Source organism: Nicotiana tabacum, chromosome 8 (assembly GCF_000715075.1).
Source record: "Nicotiana tabacum cultivar K326 chromosome 8, ASM71507v2, whole genome shotgun sequence".
Classification (NCBI taxonomy): domain Eukaryota; kingdom Viridiplantae; phylum Streptophyta; class Magnoliopsida; order Solanales; family Solanaceae; genus Nicotiana; species Nicotiana tabacum.
Genome location: NC_134087.1, coordinates 112368423 through 112379521, shown reverse-complemented (window position 1 = coordinate 112379521; position 11099 = coordinate 112368423).

The following is an 11099-nucleotide window of genomic DNA, read 5'->3' as shown; positions in this document are numbered from 1 at the left end:
CAAGAAAAAGGAGGAGGGTGGAGCTTGGGAAGGCCATCGCCAGCGTTCTTGAAAAGAGAAAAATTATTGCTCCGACAGTGGCGTCTTCGCTGAGGTCAGGCACGAGGGCCGTTTTAATGGCGGATGCCATTTTGGCGGGGAGGTCCCCTGGGGCCAAAGAGGTATGTCAAGGGGGACCTGTACAATCTGCTGAAGGCAGTGCGTCATCTTCTGCTAGGGGAGACAGAGCGGTGCATGCGGAGGACGACGATTCAGGCTCAGACATCGATCCCGAAGATGTGTGAGCTTTCTTGGAGCGACATACCCGTGTGGAAGTGAGCACGGAGGGTCCTAATCGACACATGGTCATTCCTGTGGATTATGACCTTTTGTCAAACTTCGAACAGGCAGCATCGTCATTTTCCCCTTTGTGCACTGCTTCCAAAAGCATGGAGCTCCAGGCGATGAGTGACACGGAGCTATCGCGGAGTATTTTTGACATGGCTTTACGGGTAAGCGTTTTCTCTCTTCTTTTTATTGTAGGATTTGTTTTGTATGTGTGATTTACTTAAGTTGAGATTCTTTCCTCTGCATGTCAGACTCTAATCATGGAGATCGAGCATGACTCAAAGGATAGGAGAAGGACGACCGTTTTTGGGAAGGTGGCCTTTAAGTACAAAGAGTATCGTACCAAGCATCACGCATTGGCTGGTGTCTTGAAGATATGAAAGAAACATGGAGTAAAGAACTCAACCTGTAAGTCTGAATAGCTTTGTGAATCATGAAATATTTATAATGTCATGCATATGTGTATAAATGTCATATCATGCATAGGTATATGTGCACATAACATCATCAAGCCTCTGAGGGCATCCCATCATATCATCTCGGTCTCTATGGGCGAAATCATCAACGTACACCAACTGATCAGGTGGTGGTGCGTATATAACACCATAACCTTTACCCATACCTCATATACATATAATATACGCGTATATAACGCCATCTATTCAAGGCTCAATGTACGTGTATAAATGAATGCAATGCATAAGAAGTAAGTCAATAAGATCTCTCGGGATGTCATAAGATCAATATGCCTTCGGTTAATATCACAAAACAAACATTATCAACTTACATATTTTTTGAGACCCATGAATAGATGATATAATAATATGACATATGGGGAATCAAGAATAAAGGCAACCCTAGTACATCTAAGAATAGAGTCATTTGTGAAATTTGCATGTTTGCTCGTTTCGTTGTATCATATGGATCATGCCAAAGGGAAAAAAGGGATAGCCTTAACATACCTTAACTCCGTTGAGTAAATGTGTCCGCAACTTAAACTAGTAGCTCATTTATATAAATTTGGGAAGCATCTTCCCTGTAACAAGGTCCTCACCCAATACCCGATACCAACAACAAAAACTAGGGCAATACAATAAGAACAACATCAACAATAGCGTACAAAATATTTTATTAACAAGTCATACACATATCACGACGGGTGGCAAGCTTGGATTGAATCCCTTTAGCACCCTTCAACCCCATTATCATACATTAGTTAACTTAACAACATGTCCAGATTGATACCAAGTACAATCGGAGGACTTACAACCTCCTATTAATCACCTAATCCACACTCAAACAGCCCAACAATCCAATTACAACAACTAGTACAACTTTCCATTGTTATGTTGTCCTTTCCCTACATATTTATAGTACCAACAATAAGTTCGACATTTGGATAATATTTTATAATAATTACATCACACGAAAGACATTTTTAAAGGTTTCCAACCATTTAAAGTTCATGGAAATAACCTTTCCAAACCAGTTTAAAAACAATAACATCTCAAACAATTTCAAGTTTTCTTGTAGTATTTAGCTCAAATAATGCAACAAACATACAAACAACTTCAAGAAAATATAGTAGGATGTTATACTCACCTTAAACAGTAATAAAAATACTAAATTTCAGCCAATCACAGCCCACAACTATCCTCAATTACACCACAACACTATAGGTGTTGTATTTTCTTCTTGAATCAACTTTTGTTGTTCAAGTTGGTGTGCAAACACTTGTAGTTCGCCTTGAAAATCTAATATATATGAACAAGGGACTGATTATTACCTTAATCAATAAGAACAAAGGAAACATGAGGTTACTTCACTTTGAAGAACCCTCCAAAACCGCCACAAGATGAAGAACTATGATCTAGCAAGCACCACGGAGTTTCTAGTGTTGGATTCATGTTTTTATCTTAGGTTTTCACCCTAGATTCATGGAGGAACCATTGGAGAGAATTTAGGAGGGTTTGGGAACTGTTTTAGACGAGAAAAATGACTTTAAATGATATAGAATTGACTTAAATACAAGCTAGAGTTGTACGCCGACTTTGTAGGTCCCATGGGAGATGCTTGCGCAGTCTCGCAAAAATGTGAATATATCTCTACTCCGATGTTGTATAGATGAACGGTTAAATAAGTTAGAAACTAGACTTGTAGATCTTAAATTTTGTAGGTACATCACTCTGTAGTTCCAAATATATTTGTAGAAAATCTCAGCTACATTTGACCTAATTTTCAGCACGTTTATGAATGTAACTTGTGATGACCTTTGCCAACTTTTGTTCCACAACTTGCTTGACTTCAAAACGTAACACATGACTATGATATGACTAAAATAACTTATAAAATAACCTTCTTATAATGTTAAGCACCCTAGTCTCACCCCAAAAGTATATATTACAACATTCCAACTTGTCGGTTTTCGACGAAACTTATTTTCTTCAATTCATTTAGCTTATAAGCCTTCCAACCCTCTTGGTAATTGGTATTCATGATCTTAAATATTTTTAACCTCCACGATAACATGATTAACTTATTATGTACTTTCAAAGATGATCTCATTTTCGAGCTTACATCAATTGACTTACGACGTACTCTCACGTACGAAAATATGGGGTATAACGAAAACCTCACCACACCAAAGAAACCAATCACCTTTATTATTATACTGACCCAAATCACTATCAAGCTGACCTGTTTCTTCAAATTCTCCTTGACTTCACTTCAAGTTAACACCTCTCCTTGCCAGTACACTATGATCTTAAATCAAAGCTCACCACAAGAGATCATAACATGAACCACGTCATCCGAAATCCCATAAACCACTGTATTCCCTCTGAAACACCCGATAATGTCACAACTGAATACCCACTCTGAAGAGCCCTTCTGTGAATCTGTAGTTATTTCTTTAACCTCTCTGATACCAAAACGTAGAATCACTAATCATATAAAAATGTCACAGGTCTCATCACCATCTAACGTAAATCACAGATCTTATCCATGTACAAATCCTGAAAATTCACAAATACCACATACGAATTTTGAACTCATTAGAACCTTCTCGAGAGTCATCCACTCTGCTCTAATCCTCCTATGCACCGCCAATATGATCCGAACAACTTGTATTCCATTGACACACAATCACCTCAAGAAGTAACTCCCATCTTTAAGCAACCTAGTGAATCCCTACCCCATGCACTTTAGATCTACCACGAATGACAAACACAAAGCATTCCAAGATTTCTATATATGCATAAAGTGTAATACATCATACATTCGGAAATTTCCTTACTTGAGTCATCCTCGGAACCAATCTCTTCAGGTCATAACTGATCCCCAATTACGCCTCATACCAGAACTAATATAACACCCAATATAATCGCTAAAGGCAGACTCCTCCACTTAGCTCGAAGTCATAGAACATATCATCTGTAACTCATAGCACCCTTCCTTTTAGATGCCCCAGTCTCACATTGTTAATCAGTTGAATACTTCATAAACTTATGTGACTCTAGTCATAAAACACTCCAAAGACTCGGCTAAGGGCATACTCACCCTGGTGATTGTCAAACTAACTTCCTCAAGCCCTCTGAAATGATAGTATAGGTATTCTACTGAATAGAAACCTTATACGACACACACAACTTAAATCTCTTCGCAGGGAATAACCTAGCAGCTAACCTCAAATCAAAATCTTCTTATGACCCCGCCATGGTCACAACATCTAAGCAACCAATTAATCTTCCTGAGTCCGTACTCATCAATCAATACAAGAAGCCACTTCACCCCATGAATGAATAACTGGAAGATCAACCCACACATCTGCATCTAAGTTGTCCCGATAATCAAACATCCACAACCCTCATAGTCCCTCCACAACATCATACGTCATCGGTGCATATCTTATACGAGTGTGCAACATCACATACGAGTCAATGGAAGGAAATTAGAGGTATACGCTTAAACCCGAAACACAGTCGCACGATAAAGAAAAGAAAGATGAGAAGTTTCCTAAATGACCTATAGCCTCTTGAAGATAAGTATGGATGTCATCATACCGATCCGCAAGACTCTGCTAGACACCCGCTCATGACTCATAAAACCAATGAACCTAGAGCTCTTATACCAACTATCACGACCCAAAATTCCACCTTAAGGATCGTGATGGCATTTAGTCTTTAAAATTAGGTAAGCTGGTCACTTTTAACAGCTAAACCAATAAAAATATGATATTATGAACTAGAGATTAGTATAAATGCGAAAATAAATACAAGCCAGTAAGATAATAATCATAACAAATCTCAAAAACTAGTTAGTATTGAGTCACGAGCTCTAACTGAATACATAAATAAATATATCAAAGTACAATACTCTTCGAATGAATAATTGACAATATAAAGATGAGGAAAGGAATCCAGGGGGTTGTGCCGAACAAATCAGCTCTACCTTGAATCCTTTCGATCAAAGAAGATCTCACAGCCGAGGCCCGCTGCCTCCAACACCTGGATCTGCACAAAAATGTGCAGAAGTGTAGAATGAGTACACCACAATCTGTACCCAATAAGTATCAAGACTAACTTCGGTGGAATAGTGACGAGGTTCAAGTCAAAATACTCACTAGTCAAAATAACATGTGCAAGATATCAACATAAAACGGACAAGAAAAAATATAACAGAAAATATATTAACCACCTCGAAGTATACGTTTTAGAACAAATAATGGTCTAGAATCGATGTTAAGTCATCAAATTGAATCACACACATGGCACCTCGTGCCCATATTTTTTATCAACCTCGCACGAAAAAGACCTTGTGCCATAACAAAAGTCACACTCGCACGACAAAGATCTCATGCCACAATATATGTCACACTCTCACGGAAAAGACTTTGTGCCACCGCATATATCATACCCATGTCAGTTACCAATAACATGTTCAAGAGGGGCGTATCAAGAGTTAAAAAAAATAAACCATGATAACAACTTTCTTTTTACTTCAATCCATTATGTTACCAACAACTCATAGAATATGAGATAGCAACTCCACGTAGGTAAATGCATCTTGGCAACTAAATCAACAAATAATAATAAAGACACAGATTAGCAGATTGGAAATAATGCAACAAATCACGTAAAATGCATGACAAACACAAGAAGTCATAAATCGTTCCAACACAAGAATAACAATAAGAGTCACTCCGTTGTGCCACATATCAAAATCACAAATCATCCTCATGATGTTGCATGAGCTTCATATTTTAAAAATATTTTTCCCAAAACATCTTCACACGCTTAAGCCCTCTTATCTCACCGCGTGTGCATCACAATGAAGAATTTCTCTTACTTGCACCACACACATAAGCCTCCTTATCTCCCCGCATGCGCATCAATATACATACCACCCTTATGTCGCCGCATGCACATCTCAATCACAACACCACAATAAACCGCACACCACATGCCCATATGCTACCACATTTTTCAGATAACAATACATAGCCCACAGCTCAACAACAAAAAGTACAAGAACAATAACAAAACACAAGAGTACGGAAAGTAAATCAACAATGAATGTACTTCATATAACAACTTCAATTCAAGGCATATTAATAACTTAAAAGTGTAATATGGTCAATTACCACACATAAGCCTGTGTACATGCTCGTCACCTTACATACACATATGTTCACATAGTTCAAATAATGCATCTAGACCAAATCCTAAGGGGTAATTCTCGCACACAAAGTTAGGTAAGATAATTACCTCAATTAGGTTAATTCAATACTAAAAAAATTCTTTCCCCTTAAAACTCACCCCCTCACAACTCAAATCTAGACAAAAATGACATAATAATATCAACAAATATAAGAGAAACTTATTTCAATTAATAAAGTTAAGATCTTTACACTTTTCCAAAAATTCAACAAAAGTCAATCTCGTACTCGTCCAGACAAAAACTGAGTCGAGGGGTAGATCTTGACTACCCATAACCACACAAATTCAAATATGTGTTTGGTTTTCAAATCGAAGTCCAAATCGACTCTCAAATCTCAAATTTCTATTTTTCAAAATATAGTAAAAAATCCCCAAAATTTCGCTTCAAATATCATGATTTAGATGTTAAAATTTATAAACAATCATGTTATATAATAAAAATTGAGTCAAAATCACTTATCCAATATTTTGTTGTAAAAATATACTCCAAAAATCGCCTCCCACCAAGTTTAGAGCTCAAAATATGATAAATGAGACTAAATCTCGAAATCCCAATCTTTTGTTCAGCTGCGGATGTCCCAAATGCGACTTGTGGTTCCCAAATACGAACCCTTCAAATGCGACAAGTGCATATCTATTGCGATGCCTGACAAATCCAGGGGATATAGAAAATATGTCCCTAACTTTGCAAAAGTGGCCAAAAGGTCGCAAAAGCGAACAACTCCCAGCCCAAGCCCTTTTTGTATTTGCAAGGATGGCTTTGCAAATGCAAAGCTTGTCACTCACTGCCCTTCGCAAATGCGAACTGGTGCTCGTATTTGCGATAACTGCATCACTATCACGCCATTATTGAGATACAAGCCCAAACCAATCTAAAATGCATTTGAAACTCACCCGAGCCCCTGGGGCTCTACACCAGTCTAAAAATATCATACAAACTCGCTCGCAAGCTAAAAATACCAAAATAATATCCAGAACCTCGAATCGGACACCAAAACACATAAATTTCAGAGTGAAACTGAAGAATCGCTAAAGTTACAACCAAGCGTTGATTCCTACCAAACCAACTCAATATGACACCAATTTTGCAGACAAGTCACAAATGACATAACAGACCTATTTCAAGTCCCAAAATCACAATCTGAACCCGATAGCCGATCAAACTTAAAAAAAATTTAAACCTTCAAATTGTCAACTTTCGCCTATTAGAGCCAAAACCTTCTAGAAACGCCCAAACGCAAATACGGACATACGCCCAATCCCAAAATCACCACCCGGACATACACAAAAGTCAAACTTGGTCAACTCTTCCAACTTAAAACTTCCAAATTGAGAATCATTCTTCCAAACCAAATACCAACCACTCAAAAATCAAAACAGACCATACACGCAAGTCATAAAACATCATATGAAGATATTCAAGACCTTAAACCACCAAACGAAATACAAATTCTCAAAATGACCATGCCACGACCCCAAAATCCTACCTTAGTCATGATGGCACCTAGTCTCGAAGACTAGGTAAGCCTAACATTCATGAATTACTTAACATAATTTAACAGCTAGATAATAAGATAATTCGATGAAAACTCATAATAACTCAAAATAGAACATCTATATCAAAACTTAAAACCGGTGAAACTGAGTCATAAGCTCTACAAAGATAGTCTAAAACCCTCTAATACAACACTATATGAGTAGAGGATAAACAAACATTAAAATGTAATGACATAAAGTGACTCCGAGGCCTGTGAGCACCAAGCAGGTATACATTGAAGTCTCTGGAATGTATAGCCAAATCACTGATCCCTAGCCTGAGATGAAGTACCTCAATCTGCACAAAAATGTGTAGAAGCGTAGTGTGAGTACACCACAATAGTACCCAGTAAGTATCAAGCCTAACCTCGGTAGAGGAGTGGCAAGGCCAGGTCAAGACACCTACTAGGATAAGAGAAACTAAACAAGGTATAGCATAAATGAATAATAGAAGACAAGGAAATAATTAACTATAAGATAGTTCAATAATGTAAGCTAACACGGAATTTAAAGCAATAAAGGCAACAAGGAGTGATCACATGAAAGAATTACAAGTAATCAGTACGGACAAATGCAAGTAAGGTAAATAAAGAGACAACAAAATTGTTCAACCAATAACCCACTTTAACATGGAACAAACAACAAAATCACAATCGAGGTACCGCCTCATATCCACATTTCTTAATTCAAAACCACAACCTTTGCTTATACCATCGCGTGAGCCTTACATTAAGATATTTTTTAAAACATTTTTTCTGAAATAGCTACACGTATTTTAGCCCTCTTATGTCACCGCATGACTTCAAGTAATTTCTTACTAGCAACATGCATATAAATTCCCACTTTATGTCGCCGCGTGCACATTAATCCTTATCCTTATATCGGCGCATGCACATCAATATCACAACACAATAACAACATGCACCACAAGTGCCTATATGCCATAACTTGCCAAAATCAACAATACCGAAGTTACCACAATATATAGCCCACAGCTTAACCACAATACGAACAAGGATCTCAATAATAACAAAATGAGTGAGACTTTCTCAACAAAGAAAGATATCTCAATAATCAACAACTTCAAACAAGAATAACCCAACAATAACGGAGGTAACATAACAATAAGAGAGATAACAAAGGCATATAAGAGCATTTTTGACAATGAAAGATTGAGCATGTGATAACAACATCAAATAAAGCATGTAAGAGCAGTTTAACAATGGAGGATCTAATATGATATTTCAATTTCTAATAAATGCATGAAAGAGTCTAAGAGCCTAAACCTATCAAAATACTATGTATAAGCCCGTGTACATACTCATTACCTCATGTACACGTCTTTCACATAATTCAAACAACATAATTCAACCCAAGTCCTAAGGGGTAGTTGCCTCACACGAAGTTAGACAAGATACTTACCTCAAACAAGCTAAATCAACCCACTAGTAAGCCTTTCTCGTGAAAATCTTACTCCGAACGGCTTGAATCTATCCAAAATAACATATACCATAAATAGAAACCACGGGAAACGATTTCGAATCATAAAGTTGCAATCTTTGAAGAAAATCAAAAAGTCAACTCAAAAAATCAACCCTAGGCATGCACCCCAGAACCCGACCAAACTTACAAAATCCGAACAGTGATTCAATAACGAGTCCAACCATATTAAAATTATCCAATTCTGACCTCAAATCGCCCTTCAAATCCCCAATTTTGACTTCAGGAAGTTTTACAAAAATTTCCCCATTTCTTCACTTTAATTCACTAAATAAATGATAAAAACTAAGATGGAATCATGAAATATTAACAAATCCGAGTCAAAAATACTTACCCCGATCCAAATCTTGAAAATCCCCTTTAAAATCGCCCAAAACGGAGCTTTGTACCTTAAAATGTTAAATAATAACTCTAACCCACGAAATGAGTTTTTAACAGTCTGCCCAATGATTTACCTTATGCAATCGCAGACAAACCCACGCAATTGTGAAGAACAACTTCCAGTTTCGCCAAAAAGTGCCTTACGCAAATGCGATACAAGAGTGATGAATACGAGGAACACACGCTCCAGAACTACGTGAACATGGACACTCAAATGCAATCGTGATGCCTTAAGCCTAATAGCTTAGTCCAACCCACTTGACTACGTGAACACGACTCTCAACCGCGATCACGAAGAACACAGCCATCCAAAGCTTCATGAACGTGTCACCACTTCGCGACCGTGAAGTACATTTTGCCTGCCTCCCAAAACACTCTATGCGATCGCGTCGTTCTCCTCATGATCACGTCCTTCTCCTCACGATCGCGAAGGAGAAAACCAGACACTAGATATCAGCATACCCTCAAGTCTAAAACATGATCTGACGACCATCTGAAACATTCTCGGGTCCCCCAGTACCCCATCCAAACACACCAACTAGTCTTAAAACACGATACAAACTTACTTCAACCTCCAAATAACACCAAACAATACCAAAATCATGAATCGCACATCTATCCAAACCTAATGAACTAATAAACTTCCAACTTCTAAAACCAAATGTCGAATCATACCAAATCAACTCCGAATGACCTCAAATTTTGCATTCTAGTCCCAAATGACACAACGAACCTATTCCAACTCCAGAACTAAAATCCGAACCCGGTAGCAATAAAGTCAACTCTATGTAACCTCTCAACTATCCAACCTTCAACTTTCCAACTTTTGCCAATTCAGGAAAAAATGACCTATGGATCTCCAAATCAATATCCGGATATACACATATGTCTAAAATCACCATATGAAGCTATTGAAACCATCAAAACACCAGTCCGTAGTTGTTTGTACAAAAGTCAAACTCTGGTCAACTCTTTCAACTTAAGCCTCCCACTTCGGGACTAAGTGTCCCAATTCACTCCGAAACTCACCCAAAATCAAAACAATCACCCTAGAGATTCACATAACCATAATTGAACATAGAGGAGGTAATAAATAGGCGAAAGAGGCTAAAATACACAAAACAACCAGTTAGATCGTTACTGACCGGTCGGGTCATTACACATCCCTTGGAAAAAAACCAATGTCAATAAAAAAACCAAGGGGGGTTATTATCTACCTACGACTAACTAAAAATTTAAAAAAATGTTCTATGGAGGTGCTTGGAGATTAGCGGCATCCCAGTAGTGTACACTAGGTTGATTAAGGATATGTACGAGGGTGCTAAGACTCGGGTGAGGACTATAGGAGGAGGCTCGGAAAACTTTCCAGTTACGATGGGGCTGTACCAGGGATCAACTCTTAACCCATTCCTATTTTCCTTGGTGATGGACGTGCTAACGCGGCACATCTAAGGGGAAGTCCCTTGATGTATGTTGTTTGCAGATGATATAGTGGTGATAGACGAGACTCGAGGCGGGGTCAATGCAAGGTTGGAGGTTTAGAGATAGGTTTTGGAGTCTAAAAGTTTGAAGTTGAGCAGGACCAAAACAGAGTACTTGGAGTGCAAATTCAGTGGCGGGACCCTTGAAGCTGACATG